This window comes from Lampetra fluviatilis, chromosome 59 (genome assembly GCF_964198595.1).
Source record: "Lampetra fluviatilis chromosome 59, kcLamFluv1.1, whole genome shotgun sequence".
Classification (NCBI taxonomy): Eukaryota; Metazoa; Chordata; class Hyperoartia; order Petromyzontiformes; family Petromyzontidae; genus Lampetra; species Lampetra fluviatilis.
In genome coordinates this window covers 6318038-6343758 of record NC_136333.1, presented here as the reverse complement: position 1 = coordinate 6343758, position 25721 = coordinate 6318038, and the positions used below count along the sequence as shown (strand labels likewise).

The 25721-nt window shown below is 49.1% G+C and overlaps 1 protein-coding gene across 1 annotated transcript in view; it reads right to left on the bottom strand.

Annotated features, from left to right (window-relative positions):
- Positions 1-25721, bottom strand: part of LOC144950720 (gamma-aminobutyric acid type B receptor subunit 1-like) — a 195791-nt gene that overhangs the window by 37921 nt on the left and 132149 nt on the right. The window contains exon 2 of the mRNA XM_078880793.1: positions 4435-4534. The gene's annotated coding sequence lies outside the window, so the exon portion shown is untranslated. The remainder of the gene's footprint in view (positions 1-4434; positions 4535-25721) is intronic.

Genomic DNA, 25721 nt, shown 5'->3' with positions numbered 1-25721 from the left:
ACTCACGGAACGGAAACGTAAAAGTACGCCAATTTAATGAATGATCATCCGTAATGAATCTCGCTGTCGCCTGATGATGCTGGTTGAAATTACTGGCGACACGTCACGGCACTCGAATGATAAATGTTGTTGTGGGTTTACTCTCCAACGCAGAACAGGTGTGTCGTACTAGTATACTGCACTACACTATGGGAACCTCATTTGCCAGTAAAAATATGATAATTGTTTTTTTACCCTTCTATCTGGCAACAAAACTGACACCTTTTTACAAGGAGTCATGTTTGCATAGATCGCAATACCTGCAGGTATTGTCTTTGAGTTGTGCGCCTTTTGGCGTCATCTGGTCCAACCCATGTGAGACTAGGCTCTAAGGAAAGCTGTCTCGGGTGTGGACAAATCAACTTCAAGGACAGTGCACATTATCAGAGTTATGTCTTTTGTTTGCATTACGACCGCAGGTATTGTGGTCTATGCAAACATGACTCCTTGTAAAAAAGGTGTCAGTTTTGTTGCCAGATAAAAGGGTTTAAAAATAACAATTATCATGTATATTTGTTATTTGGTTCATTTTTTTACCACCGGTAGCCACCGCTGGTCCACCGATCGGCCAAATTCACCGCTCCCCATTAAAACCAAAACAGCGATGGAGGAGTAGAAATTGACAGCACGTGACGATGCAAATGCCAGACCCTGCTAAAACAAATTGTCTCGATATTTGACGAGGCTTCCCTGGGTAAATAATTAGCATTGTTATTTTCCCTACTGCTATACGCTGCATTGAATTGTACGGCGTAGTATTGAGTTGTTTTTTTTTCTACTTTGCAGTAATTCTCTGGTCCAGATATCAAATGCACGAATGGTGTCTTGGGGGTTTGATGCAAAGTGTCTGCAATGTACGACTGAGAGTGCGGGGAATGGTGCCCACAAATGATAGACATTGTGCATAAACAGCGCCAAAATATGACACAAAAATCCATATTAGAGGTTTTTTTGGGGGGTTAGATCGGGGTAAAATATAAATGTGGTGTCATTAAACCCGCCACCACCCGACACAGCCAATGAGTAAGGTTTGTCACGTAACCAGGACGTGGCCAATTCGTTGCTAGTACAGCACACCGGTTGCGTGTTGGAGACTAAAGACGCAAACAACGAATAGCCACGCGTTTAAACCTTTCACGGCCGTTATCTGCCTGCGGAGAACGTCACGGACCTGAGTTCCATTTGTGAAAAAATATTTTCCAGTAAAAAAACTTTTTTTTTTTAAAGAGAGCCATGCAGAAAAGAATTTTTCGTTCGCGTGTTTTTTTTGTATCATCCTCAAGCCAATTACGGTTTGAAATAAGCAGAAACAATTAATGCTTGACGTTTTATTCCACTGGGGATACGCAAGTTGCTTTCTACAATAACCCCTGCTGGGTCCACCCCCCCCTTCCCCCCCCCCCACAATTTTTTTGTAATATATATATATATAAAATAAATAAATAAACGCAATCAATTTTGCTCAGCCGCCGGTGAAAAATATCAGCCAGATCAAAAGGTTAAACAAAAAAAAAAGAGAAACGCTCGGACTAAGCCAAGCCAGATGTCAATAGGGTATTGATTGCGGTGTTCACCATTGACTCGACGAGCCCAAGGGGGGGGGGGGGGTCTGTGATCTTGAGAATTTTGGCAACAAGAGAGGCCTCCTGCCCGATCTGGCCCTGTCGGTCGAAACAAAAAGAAGCATTTTTCAACAGTGAGATCTTGCGCCAAAGCGCTCGCAAAAGGGTAGCGGTTTACTCCCCTTTCAAATTGCATTGGATTTTTTTTTATTCAAGGTTGTTCGCTGTTGTCGCTATTTTACAATTTTCGTCTTTTACCCGTGACAAAACGGTAGAAACCTGTCCCCGCGAGCGGACGTCGTGACTTTAAAAAGAATAATAATAATAATAATAATATTTTTTTTCTGTCGAATCGCACATCATTTTGCTTTCATACAAATTATTGTTCAATTGTGCCGTCTAAGTCTGTCCCCCCTCCCCCGCCATCCATCCCTCCCGCCCGGTCAACCGTCGTTAGTTGGAGGTCGCTCATTCTCCTCTGCCCCCCCGTCCCCCATGGATGTAACGCCCCTCCCCTTTGCCACCCGTGCTGTCGACTGCCCCCCCCGCCACCCACCATTCAAATCCAGGCTCAAGGCTTTCCCTTTCTCTGTGTCTCCTTGTGACTCACTGCATCCTACTCTCTATACGAACACATTCCTGCGGAGGGAGCTGATAGGAACGTTGGGTTGCTCAGTCAATGGCCTGCAGGGTCAACGGCGGCGTGGTGTATTCCGCAAATATGCCCGACTGTGAGAGCGGGCACAAGCCGGCGTGAGTAGGTGAAACGTTGAGTTTTATAAGGGCACCACGGGGTGAGCAGCCCCTCCCCACCCAGCCCCACCCCTCCCACCCCCCACCCAGCCCCTCCCCACCCAGCCCCACCCCTCCCACCCCCCACCCAGCCCCTCCCCACCCAGCCCCACCCTCCCCACCCAGCGCCTCCCCACCCTCCCTTCTCCACCCAACCCCACCCCTCTCATTTTTGGATGCACAACGGACGAACACAATAATCCCCTGTGGGCTGGTGTAACCAGAAGGTTCCTGCCAGTATAAACGTGCCCAACTGTGTCCGTACGACATCCTGAGACGAGGCGGGGTGCCGCGGTGGCTAGGAGATGTTAACTACCTCGCCTGGTGCGCAGGAGGTCGTGGGTTCTATCCCGACCCTGACGCCTGCTGCTGTATATTTGGAGTTTGCGTGTCTCTCTCTCATCATCATCATCACGGTGGCTAGGAGATGTTAACTACCTCGCCTGGTACGCAGGAGGTCGTGGGTTCGATTCCAACCCTGACGCCTGCTGCTGTATATTTGGAGTTTGCGTGTCTCTCTCTCATCATCATCATCACGGTGGCTAGGAGATGTTAACTACCTCGCCTGGTACGCAGGAGGTCGTGGGTTCGATTCCAACCCTGACGCCTGCTGCTGTATATTTGGAGTTTGCGTGTCTCTCTCTCATCATCATCATCACGGTGGCTAGGAGATGTTAACTACCTCGCCTGGTACGCAGGAGGTCGTGGGTTCGATTCCAACCCTGACGCCTGCTGTTCATTTGGAGTTTGCATGTCTGTCTCTCTCTCCCTGTGGTCGTGTGGATTTTTTTTTCTCCGGGTCCTCAGGTTTTTCACCCCCCCAACATTAAAAACCGGCGTGCGTTTAGGGTATTTGGCTGCTGTAAGTTTCCACGTGGTGATGATTAGCCACTTTCTTGAGCTATCATTTGCGACAGGTCGCTTTTGAAAAGAAAACAAGAGCTACATAAATTTCGATTTAAAGCTTTCGTGACTGCAGGGATTCATCTTCTTGGTTCTTTGGGTAAAGTCACGTAGAAGGGAAGTAATAAAATAATAAAAATAAAACATGATAAAATAAACATAATAAAATAATATAATAAAATTTTTGTATTATGTTTTATTTTTATTATTGTATTACTTCCCTTCTACGTGACTTTACCGAAAGAACCAAGAAGAAGAGCTACATACCTCAGCGGACCTTATCTGGTTAAAATAAAAAGAATATCTTTAATAGTTTATTCTATTTCATATATAAAACACACAAATCATTGCTACCGGTATCATTAGACTAGTGCATCGAGCATCATTCATACTGATGAGCGCGCATGTTCAATTATTTAATTTTCATTATTTATTTTTACCTACGTGACATTACCGAAAAAACCTAAGAGTATGAATCATTGCAGTCACGAAAGCTTCAAATCTAGAATGTTCAATTTGCCCCGTGAAAAACGCCCACAGCCCAAACTAAAGGCTATGGCTCCATCCCCAAACTCGGGCGCTTCTCTGCATGAAGTTGATGCGTCCCCCATCTGCTCTGCGTGGGTTTCACTCCCGACCATACTTACGAAGAACAAAAAAAAAACACCACCACAAATGATGATGCACGGCCCATTCTTGTCCATCTGCTGCTGAATGGGTGACGGCCTACGCACCGTTGTTCCCGCGTTGACGAGTGAAGGTTTAATCCTAGCTGGCTTATCTACATATGCCATCTACATTACAAAGGCTCAATTCCAACAGCAGTACTAACCATCTCACAACAATTCCTCTCCCGCGGCCCTTCATGGCTCCTCCCCCCCTAACCAGTATATAAGGCCGTACCTCTTGGGACTTCTCTTCACTTGATACAGATATTTTGCTGTGACAGTTTAACCTGAAGACGGAAGCTTGTGTTGCCTCCGAAACGTCGTGATTTTTTTAAAATTAATTTTAATTTAATTTTTTACCTACACGGTGACTTTACCGAAAGAACTAAGAGCGTGAAGGTTGTCTCGCCCAGAGCTGGCCCAGTGCCGTTTGGCACGGTGGCAGCAGCAGAGTCGGATGCGTCACTCACCGCTGACGTTGGCAACGTCCCGGGAATCAAACTCGGGTCGTCGGGTTCATAGCGCGGCAGGTCCCAACTGGTTGCTCCGGCGCTCTCCCAAGCGCTGCGCCTGGAATCAAACGATTGAAGAATAAGAACAAAAACAGCCCCCATCAGACACAAGGAAAAGAAAAGAAAAATCACACACCGGACTTCGAGCTACCAAATATCAGTGAGGCTCAACCTGGTCACGTGGTGGGCCTGCCCCGCCTGTTATTACACGACCACACCTCCCATGTCGCTAGCCCCGTCACACAGCGAGCCGATTGGCTGTCCTTTTTACCTGGCCCTGCCTACTCCTCTGCAATCCCCGCCCACTACCCAAGTAGCCCCGCCCACAACTCAAGTAGCCCCGCCCACTACCCAGGTAGTGGGCGTTTGACCTCAGTACAGTAATCCCTCGCCACTTCGCGGTTCAAGTTTCGCGGCCTCAGTGCATCGCGGATTTTTCGAACTGATTTAAAGGCCTCATTATACCTGTGCAGTAGTAACACCATCATCATCACATTCATCGAACTGCACAGGTCTGTCATCGTCGTCATTGTCATCGTTATTGTCATCGTCATCGTCGTCATTACTGGAGTCAAGTCTCAAGATACTACTGTCATTGGTGAGTGTAGAACACCATAATACGTATCGTATGAAAGAGAGAGAGAGTGAATGTATAATATTAAGGTTTTATAATTAAATTGATTTAAGTAAAACATATATATAAAGTATAAATATACATATTTAAAACATTCTGGTACCCACACACACATATACGGAAATTCCTAGGGGGCCAATCCTACTTCGCGGATTTTCACCTATCACGAGGGGTTCCGGTCCCCATTAACCGCGATAAACGAGGGATCACTGTACACGAGACCGGACCGTGCTGTGTGCCCATTCTACACTGGTGGGTGGACAGGGTCAGGGCGCTACGGAGGGCCCGGAGAAACATCCACGCGACCACGGGGAGAGAGAGAGAGAGACACGCAAACTCCAAATATACAGCAGCAGGCGTCAGGGTCGGGATCGAACCCACGACCTCCTGTATTCCAGGCGAGGTAGTTAACATCTCCGAGCCACCGTGATCATGATGAGAGAGAGACACGCAAACTCCAAATATACAGCAGCAGGCGTCAGGGTCGGGATCGAACCCACGACCTCCTGTATTCCAGGCGAGGTAGTTAACATCTCCTAGCCACCGTGGTGATGATGATGAGAGAGACACACAGACTCCAAATATACAGCAGGTTTCAGGGTCGGGATCGAACCCACGACCTCCTGCGTACCAGGCGAGGTAGTTAACATCTCACATCCACCGTGATCATGATGAGAAAGAGAGACACGCAAACTCCAAATATACAGCAGGCGTCAGGGTCGGGATCGAACCCACGACCTCCTGCATACCAGGCGAGGTAGTTAACATCTCCGAGCCACCGTGATGATGATGAGAGAGAGAGACACGCAAACTCCAAATATACAGCAGCAGGCGTCAGGGTCAGGATCGAACCCACGACCTCCTGTATTCCAGGCGAGGTAGTTAACATCTCCGAGCCACCGTGATCATGATGAGAGAGAGACACGCAAACTCCAAATATACAGCAGCAGGCGTCGGGGTCGGGATTGAACCCACGACCTCCTGTATTCCAGGCGAGGTAGTTAACATCTCCTAGCCACCGTGGTGATGATGATGAGAGAGACACACAGACTCCAAATATACAGCAGGTTTCAGGGTCGGGATCGAACCCACGACCTCCTGCGTACCAGGCGAGGTAGTTAACATCTCACATCCACCGTGATCATGATGAGAGAGAGACACGCAAACTCCAAATATACAGCAGGCGTCAGGGCAGGATCGAACCCACGACCTCCTGCACACCAGGCGAGGTAGTTAACATCTCCTAGCCACCGTGATGATGATGAGAGAGAGAGACACGCAAACTCCAAATATACAGCAGGCGTCAGGGCAGGATCGAACCCACGACCTCCTACGCACCAGGCGAGGTAGTTAACATCTCCTTGCCACCGTGGTGATGATGAGAGAGAGAGACAAGCAAACTCCAAATATACAGCAGCAGGCGTCAGGGTCGGGATCGAACCCACGACCTCCTGTATTCCAGGTGAGGTAGTTAACATCTCACAGTCATCGTGATGATGATGAGAGAGAGACACGCAAACTCCAAATATACAGCAGCAGGCGTCAGGGTCGGGATCGAACCCACGACCTCCTGCAGCCCAGGCGAGGTAGTTAACATCTCCTAGCCACCGTGATGATGATGAGAGAGAGTGACACGCAAACTCCAAATATACAGCAGGCGTCAGGGCCAGGATCGAACCCACGACCTCCTGTAGACCAGGCGAGGTAGTTAACATCTCCTAGCCACCGTGATCATGATGAGAGAGAGAGACACGCAAACTACAAATACACAGCAGCAGGCGTCAGGGTCGGGATCGAACCCACGACCTCCTGCAGCCCAGGCGAGGTAGTTAACATCTCGCCACCACGGAGCAATGCCATTGCAGCGGGCTCAGTGTTTGAATGGGGCCATGGGAATGTCTCCCAGCCACTCGGTCACCTCTGACTTCCCATAATAACGACCGCTATTATGTTAAAAGGTCAAGTTCTTCACAGCACCAGGCCCCTTATGATATATTGCCTTGCCAAAATGAGTTATACATACAGCAACAATAATATATATACACACACCGTATGGATTTATGTATGTGTACCGAGTATTTAACATCATAAGACAACGATTACCCTTATAACGTTGAACAGACCGTTGGGGCAAGTGCTGTTAGCGAGCACCTCCGAAGGCCGGAATGGCAGCAACCACGCGCGGCCGCCTTTGTCTCCCCGGCGACTAATTTTGAGGCTGAGTCGACCTAGGGGAGGCGCAGGAGCGAAGTGAACATCGCCACTGGGGAAAACAAAGGTGGTCGGGGCATTCTACCCGCCACCCACCCACCCGCCTACCCGCTGCCGTGCCGTGTCGGCCTTCGTAGAGAGGTTCTACTCACTCACGGCACCTTGCACCCGCAGTCAGGTCTTTGTCTTTGCGAGAGAGCGCAGTGCCAGTGGTGTGCCCGCTGAGCAGAGGTCGCAAACGGGTTTTGATTCCTTACCCGTACCCGTACCCGGCCGCACCAGGGTCGCAAACGGGTACCCGGCCGTACCCGTACCCTACCCGTACCCGGCCGGGCACCCGTACCCGGCCGGGTACGGGTAGTGTACGGGTATCGGGTACCTGATTGCGACCTCTGGGATGAAGCCATGTTGCCATGTTGCAGGCGCGGGTGGGTTGATTCTAGGAACTTGAATTGTGAGAAGAGACAAGACGGTGGGAAATGAGTGACAAACGGTGACTCACCAGTGACTCACGGCCTACCCGTACCCGGCCGCACCAGGGTCGGGTACGGGTAGCCGGGTATCGGGTAGGGTACGGGTATCGGGTACCCGGTTGCGACCTCTGCCGCTGGGTGACCAGCCGTGCCACGGCAAGTACGCTGCAGTGCTGGCACATCGGTGTCGGGGGGTGGGGTGCGACGGGGCCGTCACGGGTCTTGGCGTCGAGTAAAAACACGTGTCCACCCCACCACGTGGTTGGTTACGTAAGCACGTGCGAAAGGAGTTCAACGTGCACACTGCACATAGACTCGACACTGCACATAGACTCGACACTGCCCATAGACTCGACACTGCACGTAGACTCGACACTGCACCATAGACTCGACACTGCACATAGACTCAACACTGCACATAGACTCGACACTGCACATAGACTCGACACTGCACATAGACTCGACACTGCACATAGACTCAACACTGCACATAGACTCAACACTGCCCATAGACTCAACACTGTACCATAGACTCAACACTACCCATAGCCTCAACACTGCCCATAGACTCAACACTGTACTATAGACTCAACATTACCCATAGACTCAACACTGCCCATAGACTCAACACTGCACATATACTCAACACTGCACATAGACTCAACACTGCACATAGACTCAACACTGCACATAGACTCAACACTGTACCATAGACTCAACACTACCCATAGCCTCAACACTGCCCATAGACTCAACACTGTACCATAGACTCAACATTACCCATAGACTCAACACTGCCCATAGACTCAACACTGCACATATACTCAACACTGCACATAGACTCAACACTGCACATAGACTCAACACTGCACATAGACTCAACACTGCACCATAGACTCAACACTGCACCATAGACTCAACACTGCACATAGACTCAACACTGCACATAGACTCAACACTGCCCATAGACTCAACACTGCACATAGACTCAACACTGCACCATAGACTCAACACTGCACATAGACTCAACACTGCACATAGACTCAACACTGTACCATAGACTCAACACTACCCATAGCCTCAACACTGCATATAGACTCAACACTGCCCATAGACTCAACACTGCCCATAGACTCAACACTGTACCATAGACTCAACACTGCCCATAGACTCAACACTGCACATAGACTCAACACTACCCATAGACTCAACACTGCACATATACTCAACACTGCCCGTAGACTCAACACTGCCCATAGACTCAACACTGTACCATAGACTAAACACTGCCCATAGACTCAACACTGCCCATAGACTCAACACTACCCATAGACTCAACACTGCCCATAGACTCAACACTGCACATAGACTCAACACTGTACCATAGACTCAACACTGCCCATAGACTCAACACTGTACCATAGACTCAACACTGCCCATAGACTCAACACTACCCATAGACTCAACACTGCCCATAGACTCAACACTGCACATAGACTAAACACTGCCCATAGACTCAACACTGCCCATAGACTCAACACTGTACCATAGACTCAACACTGCCCATAGACTCAACACTGCCCATAGACTCAACACTATCCATAGACTCAACACTGCCCATAGACTCAACACTGCCCATAGACTCAACACTGTACCATAGACTCAACACTGCCCATAGACTCAACACTGCACATAGATTCAACACTACCCATAGACTCAACACTGCACATATACTCAACACTGTCCGTAGACTTAACACTGCCCATAGACTCAACACTGCACATAGACTCAACACTGCACATAGACTCAACACTGCCCATAGACTCAACACTGCACATAGACTCAACACTGCACATAGACTCAACACTACCCATAGACTCAACACTACCCATAGACTCAACACTCCCCATAGACTCAACACTACCCATAGACTCAACACTGCCCATAGACTCAACACTACCCATAGACTCAACACTACCCATAGACCATCTTTCTTGTAAATGTCCCCGTATCCTCTGATGCGCGTGACAGTGCAGACAATAGACACCAATTAAACACAGTATTAGTATTATCTCGGTGCATTAGCTCTGGGTGCGTTTCATTACGAACAAAACATTTTCCAAAAGCACTCCGGTCATCCTCTCATTTGCTATTAAAACTGCAATCGGTTAATAGTTCAACTGCCCGGGTTGATGTGGTGCCAGCAATCTCCATGTGCGCTTCAAATTGTTTAGACCAATATTCGCCCGAGTTGTGCTCAGCAACCAAAGAGCTATTTGAAACGATCAGCAGCTGGCACCACATCGACCTATGGTTGCCCGCCAGTCTGGGAATTTGGCATCTGTGTTCCGGTGGTGGGAATCGATCTGGACCGAGATCTGGAACCGATGTTGATGCGCTGAACCATATTTCCGTGTGCTATACCCCTTGAGCTATTGCCGTAAGCTTGGAGAGAACTGAATGGAGTTTAAATAGACTCACAAACAAACACCTTGTTGTGAAAGACCCAATGCAGAAAGTTCCCTGGGTTTGATCATCCGCGAAGCTCATGGTCCACTCTAAATCGCATCGACTGCACAAACCATGGCAGCAGATGCGGATACCCGAACCCACAAATGGAAAATTAAAAAAAACCTCCAGTCGTAGTATGCGACTGTGGTCATCCAGAATAGATAGTACAACGTATAACAACAACGCAATGCCCCATCCACAAATATGAAAGAAAATTGTAGTCGTCTACATGAGCAGCCGTACGGAAGAAGGAGACCCAGATCTGACTGACAAATCAAGTATTCTCTCCGTCATTCACGACCTTGCAATCCACGATTTTGGCTATCCGCGAATCGCATCTGGAAACTCTACACGGCTGCATCGAGGTAGAGAGACGCAAAGTGTTGAAAGATAAATCGACGAGCGTTTAAAGTGATTAGAGAGAACTTCTGGAAGATTTAGAAGCATCTGCTGACGTTGCGTGTACAACATCCGTAGGCATCTGGAACTCTGCGCGCGAGAGAGAGAAAGAAAGTGATGAGAGATTAAGTGATGAATGATTGAGTGAAAAGAGATTAAGGGATGAGAGATGAAGTGATGTCAAATTAAGTGAATCTTCTTGAGGTTTTAGAAGCATCCGCAGACTGCTCATACAACATCTGTAGGCCAATATCATTACTCGCAAAATGTGCCATTCACTAGCTTTCAGAATGTTCGCCTCGCGAATAACGAGGGAACACGGTACCCCATCGACACCCCCAACACACGGGGGTTGGAGAGGAGTGGACAGAATACGGTAATTCATTCATGTAAAACAAGGATAGTAATTACTGATTTAAAGTGAAAAAAGTGAAACCTTGCGATGGGAATTTTTTTTAAAATCCCCGAATGTTTCAAAACGTGCCCCTTTCTCGTGAATGGGCTTTGGCAAAAATAACTCGGACAACATTTTTGTAGATACTTCGTTGCCTCCGTCTATTCAGTTTGTTCTGCATTCAATCACTCACTGGATACACAACATAATCACGTGCGTCATTGGTCAGAACACAGGTGCTAACGAGACACTGAGCCTCACTCACAAACCTGTCTCTCCACATGCGAAATGAAAGTACGTTTTCTTTCCTGATTTTAAGCTTTCGCGACTGCAGGAATCCATATACTCTTTGGTTCTTTCGGTAAAGTCAAGTGGGTATAAATAAAATAAAAACAAATCACGACGTTTCGATCGCAACACAAGCGATCTTCATCGGGTGTGACAACCACAGCAAATGTTTTCTTGCCGTGGTTGTCACACCTGATGAAAATTTGTATCGCAGGTATAACACCAATGAAGCGTACATCCTGAAAATTCTCAGCAGCACTTGATTTGCCATCCCCTGGAGGACCAGATTGCATGACAGATGTAAGTTGCTGTTGTTGCTGCTGTTGTTGCCGTGTAGAGGGAGTCAGGAAATCATTACAGTAATTTGGACCGGAAAAGCGTGGCTTCGGGGTGGAGTGGTGGGGCAGTGGTTAGCGCCACCCGAGTTTGAGCTCCCAGCACCGGCCAACATCAGTGGCGAGCGAAGTGCGAATCGGGTCTCTGGCACCACACTGGCCAACGCGGTGAGGTATGGTCAAAGCAACGCTCATTACCGGCACAGCATGGGAAGAGCCATTCAACTAGCAGTGCATTTCCAAAGGGCTGTAAATGACCATCGTTATTATGAACGCAATTTGTAGTTGCGGGGGGAGGAGTGGCGGCGCAGTGGTTAGACCCACCGAGGGTAACGGTTCAACTGCAAACCTGGGCTCGATACCCGGCCACGGCTGACATCAGCACTGACGGTCAAACAACGCCACAACTACCGACACAGCACGGCGATGATTTCTCGTCCAGCAGTAGATTGACATAGAGCTGTAGGTGACATCTCGAATTGAAGCTTTCGTGACTGCAGGAATCCATACTCTTTGGTTCTTTCGGTAAAGTCACATGGGGTGGAAATGAAATAAAATAAATCGATACATTCGGTTCCGCAAACACAAGCGACGGTCGCTTGTGTTTGCGATCGAAACGTCGTGATTTATTTCATTTTATTTGTACCTACGTGACTTTTCCGAAAGAACCAAAGAGTATAGCTGTAGGTGACTGTATAAACACATTTCTGCGGAGGGAGCTGGTAGGAACGTTGGGTTGTTCGGTCAATGGCCAGGGTCAACTGCGGCGTGGTGTATTCCGCAAATATGGCCGACTGTGAGGGCGGGCACAAGCCGGCGTGAGTAGGTTAAACGTTGAGTTTTATAAGGGCACCACGGGGTGACCAGCCCGTCCCCACCCAGCCCCACCCCTCCCACTCCCCACCCAGCCCCACCCTCTTTACTCAGCCCCTCCTCACCCAGCCCCTCCCCACCCTCCCCACCCAGCCCCTCCCCACCATCCCCACCCAGCCCCTCCCCACCCTCCCCTCTCCACCCACCCCTCCCATTTTTGGATGCACGACAGACGGACGGACGGACAACATAATCCCCTGTGGGCGGGTGTAACCAGGAAGTTCCTACCAGTATTATTGTTAATGGACTTATACACGTTTTACAGCACTTGTTTTGATCTTACTTGGAAGGCCTAGGTTCATGTCCACGGCAATGGGGCTGGTCCATTGCTCTGATAATAAGTTGTTAGTGCGGCGGGGTAAGGCAGGGTGCTCGACACACTTGATGATATTGGTCGCGAAAGCCTACGTGTTAAACACTTGATGATTTGGTACAGCAGATTAACTCAACTATTTTTTTTATTTGATCATGTAAGGCCCACTGAGTTATATAGTTCTTTTTCAGAAGTGACCTGGCCACAAACGACAGCTCACCGAAGTGGCTTTTCATCGTCACGTGGAAATTTAAAGCCTCAGCCAAATACTCTAAACGCGTGGCGTCGATTCTATTTGATGAGGTAGTTAACATATCCTAGCCACCGTGGCGCCCAATAATATTTACCCTTCTGGACCACGCAGCCGCCTCAACACATTTCCCATGAATGACTTATGACTTCGACTACAAAAAACTTTTTTTTTAAAATCCCCCCATGAATACACAACGCACTTAGCATACCCTCTACATTCAAATGAATTAAAATTAAATATGTTTGGAGAAAAAAAATCCGCGAAGAAATGTAGTCTGAATTGAATTCCTGGACTGAAATGATAATAGTCATAGTTTTCATTAAACTAATCATTTTTGCTCTCAGCTCTTTGTCAATCCACCGCAGGAGCAAGGCTTTGCCACGATGTGCGCGCACGAGGGTTGTTGTTTCGACCATACTTCACCACGCTGGTTAGCGATGGAGTGTGGTCGGCTCGGAACCGATTCGGATATCACTCGCCACCGATGTGTTCGCCGTGACCTGGAATCAAATTCAGTTTGCGAGGCTCGGAGCACGGCTCACCCCTGACTGCAACCACCACCCCCCATAAAATATATTGTCTGAAAACGAACAATATTAAAAACAATGCACAGGCCCTCATCAATCTGCTGCTGTATTAAGGCCCCCCCCCCCCCGCGACGCGGTGCCCGTCAGCGGAAGATTTGTTCGACCATACTTCACGGCTCTCGTTAGCGCGCGTCAGATCGATCGCTCGCCACCGACGGTCAAACGAACCCCGGCCTAGGAATCGAACCTCGGCTCCGCTGGGCTCAAAAGCGCAGCGGCACAACCAAGACACAAATCTTTTTTTGTATCGACAGAGAATGTCGATTGCTTCCACCACCACCACCACCACCCCCCACCATCGTTCGCGAAGCAAGTGCCCGATTTAGGGAAACAGAAAGAAAAAAATTGCCGGGCCGTTCGACACCATAAACAGCGGGAAATGGCCTCAGGGCAACACGTGGGGCCCGTCATATGAACAGCCCATTAAACCTGCGGCTGGACGGATGGATGGCGATGCCACTAAATCATTTGCCGGTGACTGATTTAGTGCGCGGGGCCACCCAAGTCAAGCCACCCGGGCGTCGCGCGCGCACAGACAGAAGAAGCGATAAAAATGTTGGGTGGTGGCTGGGGAGGGTGGTGGCGAGGAGGCGAAGGAGGAGGAGGAAGGAGGGGGGGCCTACGGAAATGTAGCGCCGTATTTCACCGCACTCCCAACGAGCCGCCCGAAAATTTCCGCGTTCCCAAAATTCGCAGCGGCAGTCTCCCCTGCCCGCTTTCTTTTTGGGCGCAGATTTAGCCGCGTTGCCGCCGTCGGGCGCAAGATGAGTTTGACAAGAGAAGAGAGAAGAGAGAGGAGAGGGAAAGTTAAGTTGATGGAACAAACAAACACAAAATCACGGCACCGAAAGTTCACGATTGTTGATTTCACACCCGGCTGTTGCATCGAACAAGAGGCAGCCTTTCGCCAAATCCAGTTCCGGTTACTGCTCTGTGCCGTAGAAAGAAGAGGAAATTGTTTCAATGCCTCTATCGAAACAAGTATGCCATTATACTGGTAGGAACCTCCTGGTTACACCAGCCCACAGGGGATTATTGTGTCCGTCGTGCAGGGAGGGGCTGGGTGGGGAGGGTGGGGAGGGGCTGGGTGGGGAGGGGCTGGGTGGGGAGGGTGGGGAGGGGCTGGGTGGGGAGGGTGGGGCTGGGCTTAGTGGGAGGGTGGGGAAGGGCTGGGTGGGGTGGGTGCGGAGGGGCTGGGTCGGGAGGGGCTGGGTGGGGAGGGTGGGGAGGGAGGGGCTGGGTGGGGAGGGTGGGGCTGGGTGGGGGGTGGGAGGGGTGGGAGGCTGGGTGGGGAGGGGCTGGTCACCCCGTGGTGCCCTTATAAAACTCAACGTTTAACCTACTCACGCCGGCTTGTGCCCGCCCTCACAGTCGGGCAAATTTGCGGAATACACCACGCCGCCGTTGACCCTGGCCATTGACTGAGCAACCCAACGTTCCTACCAGCTCCCTCCGCAGGACAATGTGTTAATGTTTAGTTTCACCCAACCAAATTCGCATGGTACAACTGACGCTCCGCACACGATCCCAGTCGCCCTAAATGCGATCGTCGGAATTTCCGCGAGGCTAAGCAGCCTTGGAGCCTGGCGGCTTATTGGATGAGTGACCACCAGGACCAGCCATGAGCGTGCGAGGCGTGGGGCTTGCGAGGTGCCACGAGGAAGGGGGCAGCGCCGATGCGTTGTGTCCGCTCGCGCGCGTTCGATTTTATTTCGGCCACTCCGCCCACTTGAAGCCAATATTGGCAAATATCCCCATTGTGGGACCTTCCCGACAAAGAGTTGAGAGGAACGGAAGGAGGTTAAAGAAGGGGGACTCGTTCACGTACAGGAGCAGAGGTGAGTCTATGGTGCAGTGTTGAGTCTATGGGCAGTGTTGAGTCTATGGGCAGTGTTGAGTCTATGTGCAGTGTTGAGTCTATGGGCAGTGTTGAGTCTATGTGCAGTGTTGAGTCTATGGTGCAGTGTTGAGTCTATGTGCAGTGTTGAGTCTATGGGCAGTGTTGAGTCTATGGTGCAGTGTTGAGTCTATGTGCAGTGTTGAGTCTATGGGCAGTGTTGAGTCTATGGTGCAGTGTTGAGTCTATGGGCAGTATTGAGTCTATGAGTAGTGTTGAGTCTATGGTGCAGTGTTGAGTCTATGGTGCAGTGTTGAGTCTATGGGCAGTGTTGAGTCTATGGGCAGTGTTGAGTCTATGGTGCAGTGTTGAGTCTATGGGCAGTGTTGAGTCTATGGGTAGTGTTGAGTCTATGGGCAGTGTTGAGTCTATGGTGCAGTGTTGAGTCTATGGGCAGTGTTGAGTCTATGGGCAGTGTTGAGTCTATGTGCAGTGTTGAGTCTATGGTGCAGTGTTGAGTCTATGGGCAGTGTTGAGTCTATGGTGCAGTGTTGAGTCTATGGGCAGTGTTGAGTCTATGTGCAGTGTTGAGTCTATGGGCAGTGTTGAGTCTATGTGCAGTGTTGAGTCTATGGTGCAGTGTTGAGTCTATGGGCAGTGTTGAGTCTATGGGCAGTGTTGAGTCTATGGGCAGTGTTGAGTCTATGGGCAGTGTTGAGTTTATGGTGCAGTGCTGCTCAATATCCAACACGGGATTGGGCACAGGTAGAAGTGGGGGTGGGGGGGAACAGACAGGCGTTGCTCGCTAATATTGTTGTGGGAAGCCAATAGGCGGATGGGCAACATCGGCGAACAGAGAACGTGGATCTGCCCCAGAGGTCGCAAACGGGGTTTGATTCCTTACCCGTACCCGTACCCGGCCGCACCAGGGTCGCAAACGGGTACCCGTACCCTACCCGATACCCGGCCGGGTATGGGTAGGGTACGGGTATCGGGTACCCGATTGCGACCTCTGGGATGAAGCCATGTTGCAGGCGCGGGTAGGTTGATTCTAGGAACTTGAATTGTGAGAAGAGACAAGGCGTTGGGAAATGAATGACAAACGGTGACTCACCAGTGACTCACGGCCTACCCGTTACCCGTACCCGGCCGCACTAGGGTCACAAACGGGTACCCGTACCCGGCCAGTACTGGTAGCCGGGTATCGGGTAGGGTACGGGTATCGGGTACCCGATTGCGACCTCTGATCTGCCCGTGCGAAGAGCAACGCAGTTTTGCCGCTGCTGTTCGTCCGCACGCAGACGCGGATCGGGCCGCGTCTGCGTGCCATGCAACACAAAAAAAATGCAAAAACCCTCTCGGAGGTGACCTTGACCCAAATTACACCGCTCTAATTACAACGCGCGATTATCTTTTTTTTGAAGTCACGAAGGAGATGTTTTTATTCGCGTGCAGACATCCATTTGGCTGTCCGAGGTGGAGCAACGAACACGAAATATAAAGGTCCTCCGCGGAGCCTTAAAATACCGTGAGCGCCGAGTGTTTGTTAGCGAGTAGCACCGCATGGAAGGCCGGGTACGGCACACGAGGGCGTGGGTGGCCAGCACCACGCCCGGACCCCCTTTGTCTTCCCAGTGTCTACGTTTACACACCGCGTGAGTCGACCTAGGGGAGGCACGGCACCCGGTTCAGACGATCGTCACTGGGTGTTGGTGACCGTGAGCTGGAATCGAACTCGGGTACGGCGGGTTTGTAGTGCAGCGTAGCGCTAACCGCTGCACCACCGCTGCACCACCGCTCCCCACAAAGATAATCCATCACCGCTACCACCACCACCACTACCATCTCCATCACCGCCACCACCGCCACCTCCGCCACCACCACCACCACCATCTCCATCACCGCTACCACCACCGCCACCACCACCACCACCGCCACCACTGCCACCAGGACAACTTTGGCCACAACCTCGCGGCAATCCCAGCAATCACGGACGCTGCACAGGACGCGCCGAGGGGCCCCCACCCCGTAGAACCGACGACACATGAACGTCGTCTCTCTCCGTTCGAGGTTTGGTAACGGACGAAGAGCCGTAGCGCTCTCCAAGTGAGGAGTGACGCGCGGAGTGAAAGTCAATCTCGGAAGGAAAAGCGCCCGGCCATCTGCACGCCCGCCCGCCCGCCCGCCAGTGGTTGTTTGATAGCTGCGGGCGGTGCGGTAATTCCGTGATGGATCTTCCTGGGGGAGGCATTTACCCGCTCGGCTCTGTGGATGGCCATTACGCGGATAATTGAAGCAGTTAAATCAGTTCAAACGGGGCAGGCCGCGGACCAGATTTAACCTTTTACGGCAGGAAATTGAATGCGTCGCACTCGTCCTCACTAAAACTACGCCGTGATTTTTTTTAAATCATTCACCCCCCCCACCATCACCACCCTCCCTCGCCCCCCAACCAATGTTCTCATGATCGTGCGTTCGTCGTCGTAGCTTTGCTCGAGTCAGCGGCATCCGTTGGGACCTCTCACGAAGGCTGTTGACATCCCTTCGGTCGCATGAAGGGCGTGGCCCAAACGCGGAAGCGGATAAGGCAGAGCTACATCCGAGGTTCTTCTCCCTGGCAAACCGGCCTCCCTGCCACGCGACAGTAATAATGTTCATCGCGCGACAGTAGCGCCAATATTTATAACTCTCAGAGATGGAAATTAGCACTCAAACTTATAATTTTTCATTCTGACAGCCAGAATTATACCGAAGTAAGTGCAGAATCAAATCTGAAGCGATGGTATTTTTTTCCGCAGGCGTTGGGGTAGGGGGGGGGTTGGAGGGAGGGGGGGCAGCCAGGCTCACACCATTAACTCACAACACTTGAGAATAGAGTGTTAATCGCAGGTGGCTGAAACGCGGCTTTGTTACAATGGAACCTATGTCAACGTAAGCTCAGCGCTGTGCCCTCCGATCCACCGAGGCCTCCTCCTACGCCGTTCAGTTCGTCCGCAAAAGAAAACAAGTATAACCCGTAAAAACAAAGTTTTTCACTATAAATCCTTTATATGCGTGGCGGCTAGAGTCCTCTCGTCCTCTGGCTTGAGATGGCTGCCACCTATGGGTCAGATGATTGCCTGCCACCATTAAGCAATTGGTAATTAAATATAATATTTTTGTCCTAAAAAGTGTGAAATTTTGGGAATTCTTTTTCAAGAACATTAATTGTCACGCACAACGAGTCTGTGTGGAAAATGTCAGCTTGATTGGATCACGGGAAGTGGGTTTAAAAAACGACCGAAAGATTTGCACGGTCCTAAGCAAGCAAGCGAACTTAATATAAAGGATTTTAAAAATGGGGGCCTCGAATCTACCTCCTCCCCCCCCCCATCTCTGATCGACATCTTGAAAAGCCAAGCAGGGTTTGGTTAGTAATTGGATGGGTGATAGCCAGGGCCTTGCCAGGTGTTGTAGGGCGTGGTGAGTGAGGTCAGCCAGGAGTTGGCAGTGCCGAATTAATCTGGTTTCCTTCCACAAACCAAATGGCTCATTTATGGAATTGGCCAAACGTCGGCAAAATGTAGCAATGTGGCACAAAAATAAATTAACGTCTCGAGACTCAATGGGGGGCTTTCTGAGTAAATAATTGCCGTTCATTATTCATGTTATCTTTCTGCCCCTTAAATTTCGATTTAAAGCTTTCGTGACTGCGGGGATTCATCTTCTTGGTTCTTTCGGTAAAGTCACGTAGAAGGGAAATAATAAAATAATAAAAATAAAACATAATAAAATAATTCTCACGACGTTTCGGCCACAACGCAAGCAGCCGTCCTCAGGTGAAGAAGAACAGGTCTGTCGGAAAGACAGCGTCTGAAACGTCGTGAGAATTATTGTATTATGTTTTATTATTATTATTTTATTATTTCCCTTTTACGTGACTTTACCGAAAGAACCAATAAGAAGAGCTTTGTAGCTCATCGGATTCCTCACGCATAAATAGATATTCCAATTCGAAGATAAAACCCGGGCTTGCTCGTAGCCAGGTTCATAGTATCACCATCCATTCTACTAATTATTATTTTAATATCACTACTATCGCCGTCGCAATCACACATCATCATCATCGTGATAATTGCGTTCATTATTTAGTTCCCATTTTGCTAATTTAACATTTCACTTCGGCTCCGCGGGGCACGTAGCGGCGGTGGCCTCTTTGGGCCGCTCGGCAAGCGGAACGCGTTTTGCTCTCGGGCCCGCAGCAATTACAACAGCGTACGGTGCCCAGTGAAAGAAGCGTGTGGCGGGGGTGGTGGTGGTGGTGGGGGAGGAGGCGAGTGGAGCGGTGGGGAGAGCGCGCCAAGCAAATTAGAACACCGAGACCGCGTTTGACGAGGATATCTTGGCGCAAAAAAAAAAAACATTAAATGTGTCTCCCGTGTCGGAGCTGGCTGAGTTGAAGAGTAAATCTGTCTCCGGCGCGAGCGATTCATTACGGACAGAAGCGGCGTTGGCGGCGGCATCCCGCGTGGAGCCGCAGTCATCCATCAGAGCGCCGCGCGAGCGAGCGGGGAATGGAGATCGTTGTGTCCAGCGGCTGCCAGAGGCGCGACAGGTTTTTATTTTTTTATTTTTTTTCCCACCGTCAAAGTTTCGGGCGTAATTGATAAAGGTTTCCAAGATGTGGGGATGGCAGTTGGTGAATTTTTTTTTGGTTCAGATTTTTAAATATATATATTATTTGCATTTTACGTTTTGCACGGTCATTAATTCTAAATAAAAGTGGAACGAAAAAAACTGAAAAGTGAGGAAGACGGAGTGAGCGCGTGCCTTGGAATTGTGAGGATGATGGGGACGAATTAGGAGGAATGTGGGATTTCGTGGACATCTGCGGGCTAACCAGAGGTCGCAACCGGGAACCCGATACCCGTACCCTACCCGATACCCGGCTACCCGTACCCGGCCGGGTACGGGTACCCGTTTGCGACCCTGGTGCGCCCGGGTACGGGTAGGCCGTGAGTCACTGGTGAGTAGCCGTTTGTCACTCATTTCGGGTAGGGTACGGATACGGGTAGGGAACGGCTACCCGTACCCGGCCGGGTACGGGTACGGGTACCCATTTGCGACCCTGGTGCGGCTGGGTACGGGTACGGGTAAGGAATCAAAACCCGTTTGCGACCTCTGGGGCTAACCGGGAGCACTCGTGCCTCGTAGCAAAAACGAGCCTGGGTTCGATTCTCCAACTCGGGATCTTTCCTGTGCGGTCTTTGTACGGTCTCGCACCCCCCCCCCCCCACCTCTCCTTGGCTCCCGTCCTGTTCTGCATGGGTTCGCCACGGGTTCTGCGATTACCTCCCATAGGGGAACAAACAGCACGCAATATTTAAGACCGAAACCGGAGGATTTCTCCACGACTCTGGGTGTCGCCTGATGATGCTGCTTGTAATTACTGGCGAAACGTCGTACTCGAATTGTAAATGTTGTGGGTTCACTCTCCAACACACAACCGGTGTGCTGTATGAGCAACGAATTGGCACGTTTTGTTTACGGGACAAACCTTACTAATTGGCTGCGTCGGGTGGTGGCGGGTTTCACGACACATTTATATATTTACGCGATCTAGCCCAAAAAAACATCTATTATGGATGATATTGGTCGCGAAAGCCTACTAGGTGTTATACTCACCCCAAATTACTTGCAAATCATCGTAAGCAATTTGGATGTTCGCATATCAACATTCTCTCCTGACTGAGAAAGTGTTGCCAGGACTCTCCTAAAAATGAATGACGCCGAGACTCAGAAGGGGCCATTTATGCGCGATTAAGAATGGCAATTTCTCGACTTAAAGCTTTCGTGACTGCAGGAATTCATATTGTTTGGACTTTCGGTAAAGTCACGTAGATAGTTTTTGTTTTTCTTTGAACCTATCTACGTGAATTCTAGATTTGAAGCTTTCGTGACTGCAAGGATTCATATTCTTAGGTTTTTTCGGTAAAGTCACGTAGGTAAAACAATTTAAATTAATAAAAGTAAAATAAAACAAAATAAAAAATCACGACGTTTCGGAAGCAACACAAGCCTCCGTCTTCAGGTGGAACCGTCACAGCCACGACAGCTGTATCAAGTAAATGAGTCTATTCTTACCATATTAATAAAAAGTGTGCCGTTCCTGGCCCTTCCCCCCTCAACCATTATATATACGGGGTGGTATTTCTTGTGATCTCTCATTTACTTGATACAGCTGTCGTGGCTGTGACGGTTCCACCTATCTACGTGACTTTACCGAAAGACGCAAAGAATAAGAATGGTTATTGTCCAAAACATCGCCGATTATAATATTTTTTTCTCTTAAGGCCACAAAGCATTATTGACGAACGTGTTGAGTTCTTTATGCGCAAAGTTTGGTTTGTACTGGATCATCTTCAGCGTATTTACGAGATATATTTATTGCCTCCCTCGCCACCCCGAGATAGACAGGGGAAGACAGACGGACACATTGGCCTAATGCAAAAAAACAACCTCATTTAACATTTACTTTGAAAGCGGGGGAAACTTTTTTTGTTAATTTGTGTGGGTTTAATTCAGTGGAGCATGATCAAGACCGGTGCCAAGTGGGCTTAAGCCCAGATTCCCACAGCAGCCTCACCTGGGCCAAAGCAGTGCCCATACGATCCGCGTAGCTCACTCACATTGGGCCACACGGCTCACCTTTCATATGATTCTGGCGGAGCCAATTGAAGCCCGTTCATTAGGGCAAGTTCAAGTTCATTTATTAGGTATAGCCCTGTGAAGCCATTCGGCTCTTGAATAGGGTGCAACCGCAACAAACAAAAAACAAAAACATGAAGAAAAAAACATCTTAAAGTGAATATGTGACTGAGTGCAAACAGAAAATCCAAGAAAGACAGCAAAATATTGCAGTAAAAAACACCGTACACCAACGCTGTGTGCAAAAATCCCAGTGGGATGCAAGTCAAACAACCAACAACAACCACAAGACAACTTAGATTAAGGCCATCAGTCTAACTCTGTACTACAACAAACACACATGGCTAATCTTCTTGGTTCTTTCGGTAAAGTCACGTATAAGGGAAGTAATAAAATAATAAAAATAAAACATAATAAAATAATTCTCACCATTCGCCATTCAGACTCTGTCTTCTCGACAGGCCTGTTCTCCACCTGAGGACGGCTGCTTGCGTTGTGGCCGAAACGTCGTGAGAATCATTTTATTATGTTTAATTTTTATGATTTCATTATTTCCATTCTACGTGACTTTACCGAAAGAATCAAGAAGATGAACAGAGGTGATACGTTATTCCGCCACTCCCCCGCCCCCCCCCCCCCAACTGTCGTCGTGTTAAACCGATTAGCAGAGTAATCGAACCGATAATCCGTAGAGCAGATCAATGACTTAAGAAGTAATTGGGTAGTGCCAACTCTAGTTCACTGTGCAATGTTGAAAATTGCATTCACAGGCCCGCAGGCATAGTGACCAATCATGGCTACCACGGATGAAAGCTCGACAACAACACTAACTGCTTGATTTATACTTGCACGAAAAAAAATTGTTACATAATTTACAAATGTGAAGAGTAACACATGGCTTTTCGGTTGTTATTTATTAAATTATTTTTCTTTCATCTTTCCGCGTGAAAACCATAATTAGGGGAAAGCATGTGAAATCACGTCTGTGACTAAACATCATCATCATCGCACTAATTGTGTTTCTTTTTTACACCTCCGAATAATAATGAAAATACATTTCGACTTGTAACATGGTACCGCACTTTGTTGGCCCGCTCCCTTGTGAGATAGAGAGACAGAGAGGACGACTCTGAGAAAGAGAGAGAAGATGACTCAAAGAGGCGCCGTAACGAGGAAACACAGACGAGTAGCAGGAGCAGCAGCCTGAGCCGGCACGACCAACTATTGCCCAAGCTCTGCGGTCCTCTGTATATGGAAATGTGTTCAGACAATTGAGGAGCGTTTATAGGCGTGGGAGGAAACCCAAGGGCCCAGAGAATACCCACGTGTGCGAGGGGGGGGGGCAACACACTATCCCATGAAGATGGAACACGTGACATTTGTCCATGCTTTTGGCTCACCGTCAAACAAAGACGTCGCCGCATCGTTACGGCGCTTTCAGGTGCTCTTCCTTCCGATATTAGGAAGTCACCAGAAAGTGTTTTATTCACCATGAAAGTTTGCACAAACAAGGAATTTACTATGGCAGGAAGGTGCATATATTTGACATGTAGGAATCTTAAAACTTAAATAAGTGGTATACAATCTAACTATACTAAAATTACAAAGTCTAACTAATACTCAGGGGCTAAAGTATGTAAAATTTTGAATAAGTATGCAATATAAAATGTAAACTAGCCGTAATATACAATCCTAAAATACAAAAATACAAATAGGGTAGCATGTTGTAAATATGGCAAGGTGTAGTTTTGTAGATGAAATGTTAAATTAAGTGCACTTTTAAATCTAGATTGAAAATTAATTTCTGTAGAACTTTTTTGTGTGTGTTTAGTTTGTTGTCCTTCCCCCGCAATTCAGATCAGTATGGTTGGCTGCATCCAGTGTGAAAGAGGTTCAACATACAGACATACATACAGACACACACTCTGCTGCACAACCTTCTACTGGCGAGCCAGAGCACATGGCACCCCTTCGACAGCCACGGAAAGGGAATTCTGCAACATTTGTGCTTTGATCCACCGACCCCCCAGCCTCCACAGGGCTGGATTAGAGTCGAGCGGAACTATCACGGCCTGGGATGGAACGACCTGGGGTGCTCTCTCGTTTATCCGCTCGGTGGCAGAGTCACCGATCATCAAGGTGACAGAGTCACCGATCTACAAGGTGACAGAGTCACCGATCTACAAGGTAACAGAGTCACCGATCATCAAGGTAACAGAGTCACCGATCTACAATAGTAACAGAGTCACCGATCATCAAGGTGGCAGAGTCACCGATCTACAAGGTGGCAGAGTCACCGATCATCAAGGTAACAGAGTCACCGATCTACAAGGTAACAGAGTCACCGATCTACAAGGTGACAGAGTCACCGATCTACAAGGTGGCAGAGTCACCGATCATCAATGTAACAGAGTCACCGATCTACAAGGTGACAGAGTCACCGATCATCAAGGTGACAGAGTCACCGATCATCAAGGTGACAGAGTCACCGATCTACAAGGTGACAGAGTCACCGATCATCAAGGTGACAGAGTCACCGATCATCAAGGTGACAGAGTCACCGATCATCAAGGTGACAGAGTCACCGATCTACAATAGTAACAGAGACACCGATCTACAAGGTAACAGAGTCACCGATCATCAAGGTAACAGAGTCACCGATCTACAAGGTGGCAGAGTCACCGATCTACAAGGTGGCAGAGTCACCGATCTACAAGGTGGCAGAGTCACCGATCTACAAGGTGGCAGAGTCACCGATCTACAAGGTGACAGAGTCACCGATCTACAAGGTGGCAGAGTCACCGATCATCAAGGTGGCAGAGTCACCGATCATCAAGGTGGCAGAGTCACCGATTTACAAGGTGGCAGAGTCACCGATCTACAAGGTGGCAGAGTCACCGATCTACAAGGTGGCAGAGTCACCGATCTACAAGGTGGCAGAGTCACCGATCTACAAGGTGACAGAGTCACCGATCTACAAGGTGGCAGAGTCACCGATCATCAAGGTAACAGAGTCACCGATCTACAAGGTGACAGAGTCACCGATCTACAAGGTGGCAGAGTCACCGATCTACAAGGTAACAGAGTCACCGATCTACAAAGTGACAGAGTCACCGATCATCAAGGTGACAGAGTCACCGATCATCAAGGTGACAGAGTCACCGATCTACAATAGTAACAGAGACACCGATCTACAAGGTAACAGAGTCACCGATCATCAAGGTAACAGAGTCACCGATCATCAAGGTGACAGAGTCACCGATCTACAAGGTGACAGATTCACCGATCATCAAGGTGGCAGAGTCACCGATCATCAAGGTGGCAGAGTCACCGATCTACAAGGTGGCAGAGTCACCGATCTACAAGGTGGCAGAGTCACCGATCTACAAGGTGGCAGAGTCACTGATCTACAAGGTGGCAGAGTCACCGATCTACAAGGTGACAGAGTCA